The 17,821-nt window shown below is 41.0% G+C and overlaps 1 pseudogene; it reads right to left on the bottom strand.

Annotated features, from left to right (window-relative positions):
* Positions 1-15,059: 15,059 nt before the first annotated feature.
* On the bottom strand, positions 15,060-17,443 carry LOC110148389 (endogenous retrovirus group PABLB member 1 Env polyprotein-like; annotated as a pseudogene).
* Positions 17,444-17,821: the final 378 nt, after the last annotated feature.

The raw sequence follows: 17,821 nt of genomic DNA, 5'->3' as shown, positions 1-17,821 counted from the left end.
GGTGCAGAAATTTTATGCATGAGGTTACTAGGCTTTGGAAAAGCGTAAGTAATGCTATGGACATTATGCCTTCTAATCTTGCCATCCATAGGCAACCCTGGTGGGTATCCCATCTACAAAGACTAAAAATCCTCATCTCCTTAACCTTTTTACACCGTCAAGGAAAAGCACTCTCATTTGTTTCCTCATGCTCATGTTGGATCTAGAGATTTGAAGATAATGATGTGGTTGTCTGAGTCCGATGGATATAGCATTGCACACTTATAGTTGCTCACTTGCACACTTATAGCAACTTTGACTTTTATTTGAGGGGATCTCTGTGTTTCTAAGCTCAGGTTCCGGGAAGAGGCAACCTGGGTTTGATTTTTAGGGCCATCACTTGTGAATTCTGTGACCTTGGACATGCCGCCTAAGTTCTCCCATTTTTTTTTTCCATTGGCAAAATGATCCCAATTGTAAAGCTTGTTGTGAAGATTAAATGAGTTATTACTTTTAAAACAATACTACACTGCATCATGGAAAGGAAACGCTTAACAAGTTATTTTTTATAATAGTATTTGCTTCCTGGTTTTGATAGCTTTTTGAATAATGTATTGAGTACATGGCTATCTCTGTGCTAAAAACCTTGCATACATTATCTTATTTAGTCTCAGTCACAGGTGTGTGTGTTTGTGCTCAGTTGTGTCCAACTCTTTGCACCTCCATGGACTGTAGCCCATCAGGCTCCTCTGTCCATGGAGTTTTCCAGGCAAGAATACTGGAGTTGATTGCCATTTCCTCCTTCAGGGGATCTTTCTGACCCAGGGATCAGACCCATGTCTCTTGCATCTCCTGTATTGGCAGTCAGGTTCTTTACCACTGAGTCACCTTGGAAGCCTGCCACAGATGTGAGATAGGTTTTATTCTTATCTCTGTTGTACAGGTGAGAAAACTGATATTTTGAGAAATAAGTCATTTGTCTGGGGTCACACAACCAGTAAGCAGTAGAACTTCCTCTCCCCACCATTGCATGAGGAAGAAGGCAAGAGGCTGTAGAGAAGAGGGAGGGTGATCAAGGCTCCAGGCAAGATACTTGCTCTGTCCTTAGGGAAGACTGAAGAGTGAGGTCCCAGGACTGGGGACAACCAGCCATCCCCAGCTAAGGAAAGACTGTAGCATGCCACTGGACTTTTCTAACATTTATTCTCATTGCCATCATGATGATTACTCCCTACCTTTGTAGCTACCCCTTTTCTCCCTGACTCAAGAGCAAATCAAAGAAATATTTTTAGGGAGACAATATAATCCACTGATTAAAAGTGGGGCCTCTGCACTCAAACTGTAGTGATTCAAATCATTATGAGTTATCTTTTTTTAAACATTTAAAAATATTCATATTTATTGATTTTTGGCTGTGCTGGGTCTTAATTGGTTACTGTTTGCAGTGCATGAGCTTCTCACTGCAGTGGCTTCTCTTGTTGCAGAGCACAGGCTCTAAGGCACATGGGCTTCAGTAGTTGTGGCTCACAGGCTCTAGAGCACAGACTCAATGGTTGTGGTGCACGAGCTTACTTTTGTTCCGTGACATGTGGGATCTCCCCAGATAAGGGATCGAACCAGTGTCTCTTGCATTGGCAGGCAGATGTTTTACCACTGAACTACCAGGGCAGCCCTTGAGTGATCTTACACACTTAATCAACCTTCCAGTCTAATGGTTTTCAAAGTGTGGTCTGGGTTTTAATTTCTAATATGCTAAATATTAAAATGGGCTTCCTTGTTGACTTAATGGTAAAGAATCTGTTTGCCAATGCAGGAGACATGAGTTCAATCCCTGGGTCAGGAAGATCCCCTGGAGAAGGGAATGGCAGCCCACTCCAATATTCGTGCCTGGGAAGTCTCATGGACAGAGGAGCTGGGCGGGCTACAGTCTGTGGTGTCACAAAAAGGTCAAACATGACCAAGACACTAAACAACAACAAAATACATATATGCCATAGAAACTAAATCTCATTGAGGTACTTCATGCTTTTTATGAATATAAAGTGGTTCGGGGGCTTCCCTGGTGGTTCAGATGGTAAAGAATCAGCTTGCAATGTAGGAAACCCAGATTTGATCCTTGTGTCTGGAAGATCCCCTGGAGAAGGGAATGGCTACCCAGTTCAGAATTCTTGTCTGGAGAATTCCATGGGCAGAGGAGCGTGACAGGCTACAGTCCATGAGGTTGCAAAGAGTTGGAGACTACAGATTGACTGAGCACACACACACACACACAAAGTGGTTTTGAGAACAAATGTCTGAGGACCATTCCTCTAGGCTTTAGTTTCTTCTGCAAATTAGAAATGATGATAGTATCAGCCTCAGAAAATTGTTAGGCAATTAAATGAGATAAAGAACATAAAGCTCCTAGCCCAGTGCTGGTACTTGGTAAAGCATTATGTTTTTTCAATATAATTTGCTGGATTTGCTGAGGGTCTATAACTAATCTCCTTGTTGACTGTAATGTGGATATATATATATATACACACATACATACATACATACATACATATATGAGTGTCTACCAGTGAAAACACAGCCCTGGGTACAGTAGCACAACATATAGGACCTTTTAATCTGTCTGTCTGGCGAGACAGAACTCAGATGTTTAAACAACATCAAACCTGGTAAGATGGAGTGTACCATTATTTCAAATAAAGTATATGTGCAAAACTGCACAGAGTGAGACTCTTCGATATTTATGTTTTCTAGGAGTTCAGAGAAGAGAGTTACCAGAGCCAGAAATGGAATGATGTACGGTTGGGTGATACATGTACCAGATATGCCCTAACCATACTCAATAAGAGTATAGAGACTTTTCAGGGACCCTCTAGGGTGTGTATCAGGCCTTCAATATCGACATTGGAAATTGGATGTTCTCTGGTATCTGATGCTATGCAGTTCTTAATCGCTCAGTCATGTCTGACTTTTTGCAACCCCATGGACTGTAGCCCACCAGGCTCCTCTGTCCATGGGGATTCTTCAGGCAAGAATACTGGAGTAGGTTGCCTAGGTTGCCAGGCCCTCCGCCAGGGGATCTTCCCAACCCAAGGATCCAACTCAGGTTTCTCTCATTGTAGCTGGATTCTTGGTACATGGGTGTGTGTGTGTGTGTGTGTGTATGAGTCACTCAGTTTTGTCCACCTCTTTGTGACTCCATTGACTGTAGCCCATCGGGCTCCTCTGTCCATGGGATTCTCCAGGCAAGAATACTGGAGTGGGTTGCCATGCCCTTCTCTAGGGAATCTTCCTGACTCAGGGATCAAACCCAGGTCTCCTGCATTGCAGGCAGATTCTTTACCTTCTGAGCCACCAGAGAACTTTAGCACTTGGCAAATGTTAGCCATGATTATGTTAGATCTGGTAACAGTATAAAGCAAGCTACATCCCTGACTTCTGGAGGCTTGTACTCAAAATGAGATAAGATATAGAAGAACAACTAACCTTGACGTGGGGAGAAGGGCCAGGGGGGTGCCTTAGGTCCAACGGCCATTGCTCATTCATGGTAATTTCACTGAATTTTCCTGCCTTGCTACACCCTCCTACCCAAATTGCTGACCTTTACCCACAGAATGAGGAATTCCTTCAGCTGCTTAGAAACCACTTTTCCTTTAATTTTCCCTCTAAGTGTAGTGAAGGGGGAGGGAAAGGGAGAGGGAATAAACACCCGCTTGGATGAGAATATGAAGAAAAGACAGGTTTCTTTTTTCCTCATTAAAAAAAAAAGAATAGGGTAGTGGGGACAGGGAGAAAAATGTGTGGAGGAGGGGCTGCTGGGAGGCACTGTGCAGGCAGTTTCACCAAAGCATTGCTTCTTTAATCATCTCGTCGCAGGCAACACTCTAGCCCTAGCCAATCGTTTATTTACACCAAAAGGTGCAGACGCCAGAGGCAGGTTGTCACAACAATTAATAACACTCCTGGAAATGAATAGTTTCTCCCTAACTCTGCCAGCCTGAGGGGGTTTTGCTTCTTGGGAGAGCTTCTCATGAAACTTTGTTTCCACCCAGAGCAGTGGGGAGGGGCCCCTCTGAGAACATTTCATACTGATCTGCAGCCACCCTCCAAAGCCCAGTTGAAAAAGGGGGTAAAGCTTTGTCTTTTCAACAAAGTTGGCCTCAGCCTTCCTTGCAGCACCTGGCACCCCCACAAAGAAAAATCTTTGCTTAGAAATCTTTGAGCTTTTGTGCCCAGAGAAACTCAGAGGCAGATAGGGGACTTAAAATGGTGGCAGCTACTGTTCTTTGGAGATAAATTAGAAATAAAGATGAATTCTAGAGTTGAGGATTTAATTTTTTTAAAATATGGATTGAAACTAAGACACAGGAAGGCTAAGTGATTTGCTCAAGTCAGTGGCCCAGTCACAATTTGAACCCAAGCAGTCTGACTCCAGTACACGACACACACTGCTTTGCTGTCTCACGTTCGGTTCAGAGAAAGGGTTTTCTTCTCTTGACCCTACAGCCAATGGGTTCTGATTATAGAATATAAATATTCTTTCTACAATGGTATGTGTGTTGATATTTATTTATCGTTTCAGTCAAGAGTGTCTTGATGCTTTGAATACTTTCTCACCTGTCCTGTGCACAACTGCACATATTCTCAAATAATTAAAATGTTTTTCTTCTTTATTTAGTAAGCAGACATCATTGTTCTCTTTGGAGCTGGAGTATCTTAGTGTGCTGGAATCAGACTTACAACTAAAATCAGGGGAGATGCATTCAGTTTTCATAGAATGCCTTCCCATTCTAACTTTGGAATAGTGGGAAGGTATTTCCCAGTGACCCAACCTAGAAATTCTGTACTTGAGCTCTCCAGACTACATGATTCCTTCAGAATCATGGGATCACGTAAGCACCTGAATCTTGGGAATTTTAACCTCTTGGAGAGTTCTTTTTTTTTTTTTTCATTACCCTCTCTAATTCTGCTCAGAGAAAGCTGAGACTTGGGGAGTGGGGGCTTGAGCTAATTAGTTGTACTTAGTCAATTCTTGTTAGGGGGTTGTTTTCTAGAATTTGTTCCAGAAAAAAAAATTGGAACCTCCAGGGCAAAAGACTTTGTGCTTCAGATCTCAGGGCCAGGTTCAATGTCTTCATAGGATTTAGGAGGTCAGAATTTCCTAGGCAAAATCCCCATTGAGCAGCCTTCCAAAAAGTTCCCATCACCTGCAGGATAGAATCACATTCTCCATGGAAGGTAATAGGTACTTGTTTCACATCTTAGCTTTCATTACAGATAGAAGCAGCAGCAACAGCAGTAACGACTTTGGACCAACTGAGCCTTTAATTGAACTTCACTTGATGGGGTGACATTTTGTTTCTCAGGCAAATTCGGTTGCTATTAAGAGGGAGGTGGTTATCGTGGTTAAATATACTCTCATTGCAGCAGAGTACTAGGGGAGCTATTTAATATGTGACAATAATTGATCTCTTACTACTGTCAGGTACTGCTAAAGACTTATTAGCTTGCTGCTTCAGCACCATATGTTGTAGCCAAGATGCACTCCATGTGTCCTTCCTGTGCCTTGGGGAAAGAACATTTGCAATAGATCAGAATAGAAAATGGTAGGGGCTTCAGTAAAGTTCCTTGCTCTTTGCTTTCTCCTCAGTGACCGGGTATATGAGTTCTGACTATAAAGTAATGAGATCGCCTCCCAAAACCACCTGTGAAATGAAGCCTGGGTCCTTAATTGTCCCCTTTCCCAGGTACGGGCCAAGAAAGGGGATGGCCCAATTAAAGCGGATTCCTTGTCAGTTCACCTTGTAGTGCATGTAACTTCTTTTAAATAGGCCATTTTGTGAAACCTGAAAGCCCACCCACAATTAAAATGTTAACATCTATACCATTTGGTTTTTCTTAATGAGCCATGTGCTGATTTTGCTTGTCTTCAGCAAAAACAAAATTTAGCACACACATACCATAAAACCCCCAGGAACCTAAGGAGTGGGCCTTTTACAAATTTTATTTGAGCCAGATTTTCATTAGGAATTTGTTTATGGGGATGAGTAAGCTACTTGGGGGAAGGTAATTTAACTGCTTAAAGCTGTGAGGGTCCTCTTAGGTGAATTGCATCAGAGAATCACAGTGAGTGTCAAGGAACTGAAACATTAATGTCAGCATCCCACAGCCAGATGCACAGGGAGAGTGCTCCAGCAGCTCTTCCTTCCTTTTAATTTGAGGTTATCATGACTTGGATTCCTGTGACTGGAGGGTCACAGTTCCAGTGGATGAGGTTAAATAAAGCAAGTGTTCTGTTACATGCTCATGATAATATTTATATATTAGAAGCATCCTGACATACTGGAGAAGATCTTAAAGAACTGACATTCATAAGTCTTTCCTCAAACACATTATGGTATCACTTATGAGATCTTTCTGTCACAATATTTAAACACAGCAAACATTTGGACAAAAGAAAAAACTGGACATGCCAACCACATTAGAATGCTTTTTCCAAAGATCAGTGCGCCATCTTTTCTGGGATGAAGAATCTTCTTTTCTGTTCATTTGTTTGCTTGCTTTTAGGGAGGTAAGGGCAAGGATGTTTTCCAAGTTACTTGAAAGACAATTGAAGAATAATATGGACATTTAGCTCTTCTTCATGGGCTTCCCCAGTGGCTCCATGTTAAAGAATCCACCTGCAAAGCAGGATCCCTGTGTCAGGAAGACCCCATGGAGGAGGACATGGAAACCCACTCCAGTATTCTTGCTTGAGAAATCCCATGGACAGAGGATCCTGGTGGGCTACACTCAATGGGGTCATGAAGAGTCAGACATGACTGAAGTGAGCTGGCATGTACACACGAACCCCTTTTTTGTAATTACTGATGCAAGCCTAAGAGAAAATTTTCCTCTATTTACCTGGGGAGTTAACCTTTGGGTAATTCTGGAAATAGGTTGAATGTGGTCATCAGGGACCATGGGAAAATGATGTCTGTATATTTCTTAAACAGCTTTACAAATATTTGGAAAATCCTATACATAGCTCTAATGCTGCACTCCAAGTGAATTATTTCCTTATTTCTAAGTGAATATAGAGCTCCTCTGGATAGTCCCCACCTTTTTTTCCATGATATGATAGCTTGGATTTCTTTTTTTAATTAAAAGAAATGAACTTTTAAACAGAAACGAATAATTATCATGCTTTATTCTTTTTCTAAGCATTCTCCTATCCATAATGTGACCTGGTCCTCATAACACTTCTGGAATTGCACTTGATCATTTTCTTTGCCTGATGATGAAATTTAGTGACATTATGGCTAATGCCTAGACTTCAGGTATTTCTATTTCCAATTAGCTGACATCAATGACTGAATCTTGTGCAACTTTAATATCTCATCCTACTCATTTGCAACCCACCCCTGACTACTTTCTTTTACCTGTGCAGTTAGGCAGCTTACTAATTATCTGGGAAATTTTTTTGGCCATGCCATGAAGAATGTGGCATCTTAGCTCCCCAACCAGGAATTGAACCTGTGCGCCCCCCCCTCCCCCCCCCTGCATTGGAAGTGTGGAGTCTTAAACACTGGACTTCCAAGGAAGTCCCTATCTGGGAAAACTTGTGAAGAAATTACTCTTGATATAAAACCTTACCCCAGAAAACTGCAAACCCATTCAAAATTTTGTTCATAATTCCATTCATAGAGTGATCCCAAGGAAGGCCAGGACCCAGGTTTAGAACCTCTTAGTTAGAGAGTGGTGTACCTGTTTCTTTTGAGATTACAGAGTCTGTGAAGGTAAACCTCTTAGAAAAGTGATGACCTGGATCATGAATTAGCATTTTTTTTTCCTGTAAAAGGTCAGATAATAATTGTTTTCAGCTTTGCAGGCCATAGGGTCTCTGTTGGATTTACTCAGCTCTAAATGAGTAAGTAGCACAAAAGCAGTTGTAGATGATATGTAAATGAATGGGCATATAGCTGTGTTCCAATACAACTTTATTTATGGACACAATTTGAATTTCATGTATTTTATGTTATGAAATGTTATTCTTTTGCCATTTTTTCAACCATCTAAAATGTGAAAACCAATCTTAGCTTGTACGTTGTAAGAAAACAGGTGGCCAGCTGGATTTTGTACAAGAGCTGTTGTTTTCCAACCCCTGCCCTAGCACACATCAGGGTCACCAGGGGAGCCTTTAGAAACTACTGACCATTGGCTCAGTCTCTTATGATTCAGACTCAGTTGGTTCAAGGTCCTGCTTGGATATCAGCTCTTTTTAGAAGTTCTTCAGGTAATTCTAATGTACTTCCATGGCTGAGAGGAACTGCTGGTCTAAAGCTGTGTTTTCTAGCTCCAGGTTTGGCCCAGATCTTTTGTAAATCCTGGAACTGCAAACAAGGCCTTAAGGGTCTCGGCATACTCCATGGGAGAAAGCTAATATCCAAAAGAGATTTCTGAATCATTTGTAAATAGTGCTTAACTTACCCTTCTTGAGGCAGTGCACTGTAGGGGAAAGAACACCAGATGGTATGACTTATATAGACAACAAAATAAAGAACAAAACAAAATATTTATTTCACATAGGTGCATGACTATGTATATAAATGCATAGAATGAGGTTTGGAAAGCTGCACATCAAACACTTAACTCAGGTTACCTCTGGAGAGGGGATTAGAGCTACAGGGATGAAGGTGGGATCAAGAAGGTCTTTTTTTTTAATTGAAGTATAGTTTTTTAATTGAAAATTAAATTAAAAATTAATTATACCTGTGTTGGTTTCAGGTATACAGCAAAGTGATTCAGTTTTATCTATACACACATATTTTTATGTTTTCAAATTCGCTTCCATTTTAAGTTATTATAAGATATTGAATATAGTTCCCTGTGTTGTAGAGTAAATCCTTTTTGCTTATCTGTTTATAGTAGTGTGTATCTGTTATTCCCATACTCCTAATTTCTGTGTGTCTATTTCTGTTTTGTAAATAAGTTCATTTGTGTCATTTTTTAGATTCCATATATAAATGGTATTTTATGATTTGTCTTTGTGTGACTTACTCCACTTATTATGATAACCTCTAGGTCCATCCATGTTGCTGCAATTGGCATTATTTCATTCTTTTTTATGGCTGGGTAATATTCCATTGTGTGTGTATGCATGTGTGTATATATATATATATATATTTGTGTGTTTGTATATGTGTGTGTATATATGTATATACACACATACACACACAGGGAAGCCTATATACATATAGACTTCCTTGGTGGCTCAATGGTAAACAATCCACCTACCAATGCAGGAGATGTGGGTTCGATCCCTGGGTGGGGAAGATCCCCTGGAGAAGGAAATGGCAACCAACTACAGTAGTCTTGCCTGGGAAATCCCATGGAGAGAGGAGCCTGGTGGGCTCTGATCCATGGGGTCACAAAGAGTTGGATATGATTTAGCGATTAAATAACAATACACACACACACCCCCCACATCGTCTTTAGCCATTTATCTATGGATGGACATTTAGTTTGCTTCTATTTCTTGGCTATTGTAAATAGTGCTACTATAAATATTGGGGTGCATGCTTCTTTTCTAATTAGAAGTTTTCTCTCTTCTAGACATATGCCCAGGAGTGAGATTGCTGGATCATATGGTAGCTCTATTTTTAATTTTTTGAAGACCTTCCATATTGTTCTGCACAGTGGCTATACCAATTTACATTCCCACCAACAGTGTGTGAGGGTTCCCTTTCTTCCGCGTCCTCCTCAGCATTTGTTATTTTTGATAATGGCCATTCTGACTGGTGTGAAATGGCACCCCACTGTAGTTTTGATTTGTACTTCTCTAACAATTAGTGGGGCTTCCCTGGTGGCTCAGAGGGTAAAAAATCCACCTGCAATGCTGGAGACCTGGGTTAGATCCCCGAATTGGGAAGATACCCTGGAGAAGGGAACAGCTACTCACTCCAGTATTCTGGCCTGGATGAGATGGCTGGATTGCATCATTGATGCAATGAATATGAACTTGGGCAAACTCTGGGAGACAACGAGGAAGAGGGAGGTATGGCATGCTGCAGTTCATGGGAATCACAAAGAGTCAGACACGACTGGCAGCTGAACAACAACAATAACAATAATTAATGATCCTGAACATCTTTTCATATGCCTATTGGCCATCTGCATGTCCTCTTTGGAGAAATGTCTGTTTAGGTCTTCTTCCCATTTTTGATTGGGTTCTTTGGCATTTTAATATTGAGTTATATGAGCTGTTTGCATATGTGAATATTAAGCCCCTGTTCACATTATTTGCAAATATTTTCTCCTAGTCTGTAGATTTTCTTTTCATTTTGTTAATGGTTTCTTTTGCTGTTGAAAAACTCTAAGTTTGATAAAGTCCCATTTGTTTATTTTTGCTTTTATTTCTTTTGCCTTGTTGGGAGACTGATCTAAGAAAATACTGCTATGATTTATGTCAGAGAATGTTCTGCCTATGTTCTCTTCTAGGCATTTTAATTGTGTTGTGTTTTATATTTATGTATTTAAGCCATTTCATGTTTATTTTCGTGTATGATATGAGGGAGTATTCTAACTTCATTGATTTATATATGCTGTCCATGTTTCCCAGCACCACTTATTGAAGAGACTGTCTCTTCTCTATTGTATATTCTTGCCTCCTTCTGCAAAAGATAGTTGACTTGTAGGTGTGTAGGTTTCTGAGAAGGACTTTTGATTTCAGCCTGCCTTGGTTCAGTCTGGATTCAGCCACTCACCAGCTATTTGATTTCACTTCTCTCCTCCTCAGTTTTCTCATCAGTAAATAAAGAAAATAGCAATACATATGTCATAGGATATATCAGGGATTTAGGTGAGTTATATATAGTAAAAAAAATTAGAGCTGTATCTGGCATGTAGTAAATGTTCAGTAAGTGCTAGTCATTTTCATTAAAAAATGGTTTGGAAAATATAAAGTATTATGCTGATAATGATCAACCTTTTTTTTCTGCCTCCACACCATTTTAGTGAGTAACTAGACTCTTTGAACACAGTGATTATCACCCAGCAGGATTACTCACCCCCTCAGGAGGCAGATTAGACTCCCTATAGTTAAATCTATAGCTTGAAAACAGCCCTCTAGAGATTCTGATATGCATTCCAAGTGTACAACTCTCAGTCTTATGAATGATATTATGTTTTCATTCATAGTAAAGTATAAGTCAACCCTCTCTCATAGAGATTGTGCAAGGTTGGGTTCCCAGGGACCAAGAATAAAGTGATGTTAGGTATGGGAATTTATACAACTTTAAAGCCTTACAGCTAACACCATCTTACTGCCTACAAATACAGTTTCAAAAAATGATTAACTGTATGCAATCCAAAGAAATATTGAACCACAGTACCCTCCTCTTAGTAGTCTTTAAAATACATGAAATCCCCAATTCCCAGCACTATGAATGACATGGTATCTCTCACAGGGTAATTCAAAGAATGAAAAATGAATAACCTGAGTATCTTTGATTTTCTTTTGTAGGAAGCATGTTTGTCTTCTTAATTATTATCTCCTTAAATTGTTATAAATATGAGTTTGGTTTGACTGGGGGAGAAACTGGGAATGTATTTGGTGCTAAGGAGAACTTGATCTGAGAGGAAAAATTTGGTTTTCAATGATCTATCAAACATATAATTAAAGGTAGTCTGTGTATGAATTTGGTGAAGTGAGAGTGTGTGTAAAAATTGTCAGTCTGACCATCCAAGGTGGTAGCTTTAGCAGAGAGTTCAGAAGAAAGAATGAGGCCGTGTGTTTTAGTAAAATAATACTCAAGTTTGAGAAGACCTGGCATCTGATCCCTTCTGTTACTGATTTTGGATTCATCAGTTAAATTCTCTGGCCTTCATTTTTCTTCTCCATAATTTGACAAGACTGGACTTGATGAATTGAAAGGTCCCTTTGGCCTGAATATTCTATTAATTGTTAATAGCAGTGTTCAGAGCCATGAGGTTCTGCTTGGGGCCTTAGTCTGAGGCAACCATGTATGGTATGTGAGAGAAAAACAAAGCTCTCTGACAAACCCTCACCCACATGTGAAGCCAAATTAAACTTTGAGACATTAGTTTTCATTGAAATTTCATGTCTAGACTGACTGTTTTTCATTGAAAAACAAAGGTCTTTTGATGCATCTTTGCAGCAGTCAGCAATGGCGAGCCTTGGGAATGCTTTCTAAAATGATGGTACATTAGGCTTTTTTCTTTGGAATTAACTTAAACAGGGCAGTTCTATTACTGTTGTAGAAGCATGAAACTGACCGAGGTGTCTGCCCCAATTCTATATGTTAGTGAACGACTCTCCAGGGGAACCATGCTCTACCACCCCTTCTTCACTTCCTTTGAACTTCTTGCTATTGATGCTATTATTTAAAAAAACCTGATGTGGTTCTGACTGCTATGTGATGACTGAGAGGTGCTGTGGTGCCTCTGGCTTAGCAGAATTTCCTTCTTCACATTCTTCATTATCAATCTACTTTCTGGCTCAAAGGCTCTCAGTTGTGGTGGTGGGTTTCTTTAGCTACAATAGGGTTAGGTGGCTATGGCATTGCACTTGTATTTGTTAACATTCTCTATTAAGGGCTCTGTGATTCTTATTTGGGATAACACTGAATCAGCTTGAACCAGGGATTTGCTTTCCTTTGCTTTAGTAAAAATCTTTTATTCTTAAAAAAAGTTCCATGCAATTCTGTGAATTGCAAAAGGAAGGCTAATAAGTGAGTCAGCAAAATAGTGACCACTAGTTTAGTGAAGAACAAAAATAGTGATAATCCCCTTACTTCATGTAGCATATCTGTACTATTTTATTCTTCTCTTGAGACTAATGTGTGAGTAAGCAATGGTACCTCCATTTTATGGATTAGAACATTAATAAGTCTGGTGACTTGCCCAAGAGCTGCTAGTTATTGACTGAACTGAGTTTCTAATCCTAGCCTTTGGTCTCCAAGTCTAGCGCTTGATTAGAATGATTACAGTCCTGCCTCTCTAAACTTTCCTGGCAAGAAGCCACAATGACATACTGTTGTTGGGAAGAGGGTAGTGGGAGTGATCTGTCTAGGTGCAGACAGTAAGGGAGTGCATTGTAGAGAATTTGAGAACAACAATAAAGCCAGCTCCAAGTCATTCTGCTGTCTATTATCATGATGCCTCAGCTACTCTGAACAGTATCAGCAATAAAATAATTCTTGCTGCCAGAGTAAACCATTTCCACCACTCACTCTTGGGGAGGCAGTTCTCCTCAGGCTGTCTATCTAAGTGCCAGAGATGCTGCTTAGGGCCTGAAGGGGCCACGGGAAACCAGGCTTTAGACTGAAAAAACCCCTCACTGGAGTATTGAATCAATTAGAAGTGCTTATTGAACCCTGATTCTTTGCACAGTGGCACTGGATTAAGAGCTTAGGGGAAAGAGCAGTCAGGCGTGGTCTTTGTCTCAAGGAGCTCACAGTTACCTTGAAGAGCTAAGACAGGTTGAGGCTGCCGCAGCTCACACTTAACATAAGGAAATAATTAAGAGTGGGATAGGGGCTTCCCAGGTGACTCGGCGGGTAAAAAGTCTCCTGCAATGTGGAAGACACATGAGTTTTGGATTCGATTCCTGGGTTGGGTAGATCTCCTGGAGGAGGGCGTGGTAACCCATTCCAGTATTCTTGCCTGGAGAGCCTCATGGACAGAGGAACCTGGTGGGCAACAGTCGATAGGGTTGCAAGCAGTTAGACGTGACTGAGCACACCTGCAGGGCAGACTGTATATTCTGTAAGAGCTCATCTATTCATTGAAGGATGGAACCTAGATTTGGGTTCAAATTCTTTCTCCATCATTCTCTAGCTTTGTGATCCTGGGTAAAAGTGACTTTGTCTTTTTATGTCTCATTTTCCTCCCTGTAAAAACAGAGGGTGATAAACTAATTATAATAATAGCAATAAGATTCCTTTGAGGATTAAATGAGATATGAAGTACTTAATAGATTTTAGTTATTATTTATTTGCCAAATACTTAGTGAAAATCTGCTGTTTGCAGTGCACTGTGCTAGCTGGAGATAAGGCTAGCCTTGAAGGAACTTTTGTGACTCATTCATTGTTACCCACAGTGGCCAGATAGTATACTATATACTATCATGACCTAGAGCATAGGCTCTGACTCTGCATCACCTTGGCTCAAATCTAATCTTTATTCTCTGCCTGTGTGGCCTTAGGTATGTCACCTAATGTCTGTGTCTCATTTCCCTCATCTGTAAAATAGGGATCATAATAGTACATATCTCATTAGATTGTTGTGAAGATTAAATGAATTAAAACATACTAAATACTTAGAATCATACATGGAATGCAGTTACCATTCAATAAGCTTTGCTTGTTACCATTAATATGTTTTTTCTTTCTCACCAGTGCTAATGGAAATAACATTAATTTGGAGGTTTAGTTACAGAAATGCTTGAACTTTGAGGTGATGTTTAACTTTTGACTGCACACTGCTTACAGCAAAACCTTGATTATCAAATATGGAGTTTTATGTTGAGCTTAATTTTCTAGTTAATTAACCAAGAGTTGCTAGAATACCCTATTGATTTCAGCCCTTATGGTTGAAAATCTTTCCTAAATGTCAGTAGCTATTTTCTCCCTTTAGTAAAGTCTAGTGACTCTCTCCAAGTCTAGAATAGAGGCAGAGGGTCCTCCAATGCCAAGGTGATGGCTTTGACATTAGGTAGTCTGTGAGTGCAGTGAGCATGCCCCCAGGTGCTGTAGAATTCTTGGAATTGCTAGTTTTCTGTTTGGACTTTGCCAAGGACTGTTTTTCATAGTTTTAGTAACTTGCAATATAGGGCAAGTTAGTGGTTTTATAATTCTTCATGTCCCTAAAGTAAGAACTCAGTTGAAGGTTGCTCTGTTTCTAAAAGCAGGGGCCAGGCAGCTGTGTGTCACTTTCTCCATCTATTCTTTTTTTTTTTTTTTTTTTTTTTTTTTTTTTTTGATAGTGGAGTGCAGTTTATTACACCGGCGGGCCCAAGGCAGAGTCTCCTCTTAGCCAAGGACCCCGACCAGTTTTTATGAAAACCTTACATACCCTGAGTGTACTTGCTCAAACCCACCTCCCCAAATTCCTTGAAACTAGTCTGGACAAGGTAAAAGAGAGATACGATCAAAGTTAACCCATGATTCATGTGTCACAAGACTAGATAAACAGTGGACATGTATCAAGAGGACTGTGGTCATATCCCGATAAACATAATGGAATTTATGACTTTGTTCTGTCACAGAGATAATTAGCATATTCTTTTAGGCAATGGAGAGTCCAAGTACCAGTCCTGAGGCTCTTTTATCCGGGGGTCTGGTTTCCCATTGATATGCCATGTCTATAGACACCAGGCACAAAGTTCAGAGTCCACTGGGAGGGTGACCATGCGTGTAGCCTAATGTCCGCAGCCTGGCCTGAGATGGAGTCCAGCTCTGTCTGTTTCCTCCTTCATTCCCCCCTCTTGATGCTCTTAACTCATATTATGAGCATCATTCATAGGGATATATTGCACCCTGGCTCTCCGACCGCCAATTTGGGAGAATGACATCAGCCTTCGGGTTGCAAAGTTCATAATACATTGTAAAATTCAGGGTCCATAAAGCAGAACTATCAAGGCAACTATGACAGTGGTAAATATAGTTTTCCGCCAACTGCCCTTCACCCAAGATAGGCCGGAAGTCTAGAAAGGAATGTTTTCATTTGACATTGCTTTTACCTGGTTTTTCATGTCATCTAAAGCAGTCGATACATTGCCAGATAAGTCAGGAATGTATACACAACATTCAACCTTAATTATAGCACAGGTCCCTCCTTGAGCAGCTGTTGGTATGTCCAAAGCCATTCTATTATGAATTACCACTTTTCTCATTTGGATTTGCTCTTCATTTAAGGCTTGGATGGCCTTTATTCTATCTAGGAGGGCCTGTTTTATGAAATTAGTCAAGACCTCTACTTTAATCATAATATCTGTTGTCCCTATAGAGGGTACGAATAAGGCAGCAATATACTCATACCATTGAAACATAGATCTTGTCCACATAGCATGTAAGATTTACCGGGGCTTGTTGTAGGTTAGGCTCATGTTACACTGGCATTTATATCAAATGTAACCCTATGACCCGAGTCTACTGACTGTAGGTCTTACACCAACAGAGCAAGGAGAGTTTATGATTGACAAGAGAGGGGAAAGTCTCTTTGTGTCATCCCAGAAAAAAGCAGAGTGGTTTAAAATCTCCTTGGTGGAGTGGTGACGCCCACCAACAAAGTTCATCCATCACAGACAGAGGCATAGCCCCACATATCCAGCAGCTGGAGGTGGTGTGCAAGTCCGCATAGGAATGTGCCCATGAGATGAAAACATTGTCCTGAGTTGAAACGGAAATTAAATTCAAAATCACATTAATGAGGCCAAGAAGCAAGAGTTGATTGTGTGGCTTCATCCTGAAGGGGCTCGTCCGGGATCTTCTTTTCCTTCTTCTTAAGGATGGTCTTAGTCTCTCAAGAGTCAGTGGGGTGCCTCTGTGCAGTTCACTCAGCGTTTTCTGGGTCTGTGTGGTATGTTCTCTTCACCCTCATATGAGGGATCAAGGGACAATACCTGCAACTTTAACTGCAGTAGGGGTAGTTAGAATAACATAAGGGCCCTTTCACCAAAGGTCTAGCAAATCATGTTTCCAATCTATGACCCATACTTGTTCACCAAGCGTAAACTCATGAATCTCTTCCCCAAGGGGGAATGGCACCCTTTTTTGTACAAACTTAGTTACCCGATTTATTACGTTACCCAGTTCCATCTGCTGTGAAATCCTATCCCCCCTCACCTGAGGCAAATTTGTTGACACCTGTTTTATTATGGGAGGGGGCCTCCCATACACAATATCATATGGAGAATAGCCTTGGGACTGTGGGGTCATCCTGAGTCTGAGCAGAGCCGTCGGAAGCAAGTCCACCCAGGAGCAGTCAGTCTCTATGATCCACTTAGGGAGTCTCTTTATGTGTCTGGTTGGTTCATTCCACCATCTCAGAACTCTGGGCCTATATGCAGTATGCAGTTTCCATTTGATGTTTAAAGTTTTGCTTACTTGTTGTACTAAATCAGCTACAAAAGTCAGGCCATTGTCTGAACCAATGCTGGTAGGAAGTCCAAATCTGGAAACTATTTCCCTAAGCAGGCACCAGGCTTCTTCTGATGCCCTTTCAGTCCAGGTAGGAAAAGCTTCCACCCATTCCAAGAACGTACATACCATGACCAGCAGGTAACAGTAGTATCAGTAAGGTTTCATTTCAGTGAAGTCCACTCCCAGGTGTTCAAAGGGCAGCAAGCCTTTCAGCTGAATACCCAGAGGTTTCTGTCTCCTCCTTGCAGATCTGTGCCTTTGTCTTCCACACCCGGTAACCTGCTTCCATCAGCAGCTGGAGCAGTGCTTTGGTCCCTTTCCAGCATTTTTCCTTGGTTTCGGCAGCCAGCAGCAGGTCATCCCCGTATTGTAGGAGCCGACATCCATACTCTTCCGGATGGAATGAGTTCAGGTCAGAAGCCAAGGCTTCCCCAAAGATGGCTGGGGAGTTCTTAAACCCTCATGGGGGAGTCCAGATAAGCTGTTGTTCGGTGCCCTCGACTGGATCTTCCCATTCAAAGGCAAAGATGGGCTGTGACGCTGGGGCGAGGCGTTCACAGAAGAAGGCATCCTTGAGATCTAGGCGAGTATAAACTTTGGTCCTTGGTGGGAGGAGGCTAAGTAAGATATAGGGGTTCGGAACAGTGGGGTATAAAGTCACAGTAGCCTGGTTGACTAGCCTGAGATCTTGTGCAGGCCTATAG

This window comes from Odocoileus virginianus, chromosome X (assembly GCF_023699985.2).
Source record: "Odocoileus virginianus isolate 20LAN1187 ecotype Illinois chromosome X, Ovbor_1.2, whole genome shotgun sequence".
NCBI classification, from domain to species: Eukaryota; Metazoa; Chordata; class Mammalia; order Artiodactyla; family Cervidae; genus Odocoileus; species Odocoileus virginianus.
Note: the sequence above shows the minus strand (reverse complement) of the source record. Positions and strands in the feature narration are given on the sequence as shown.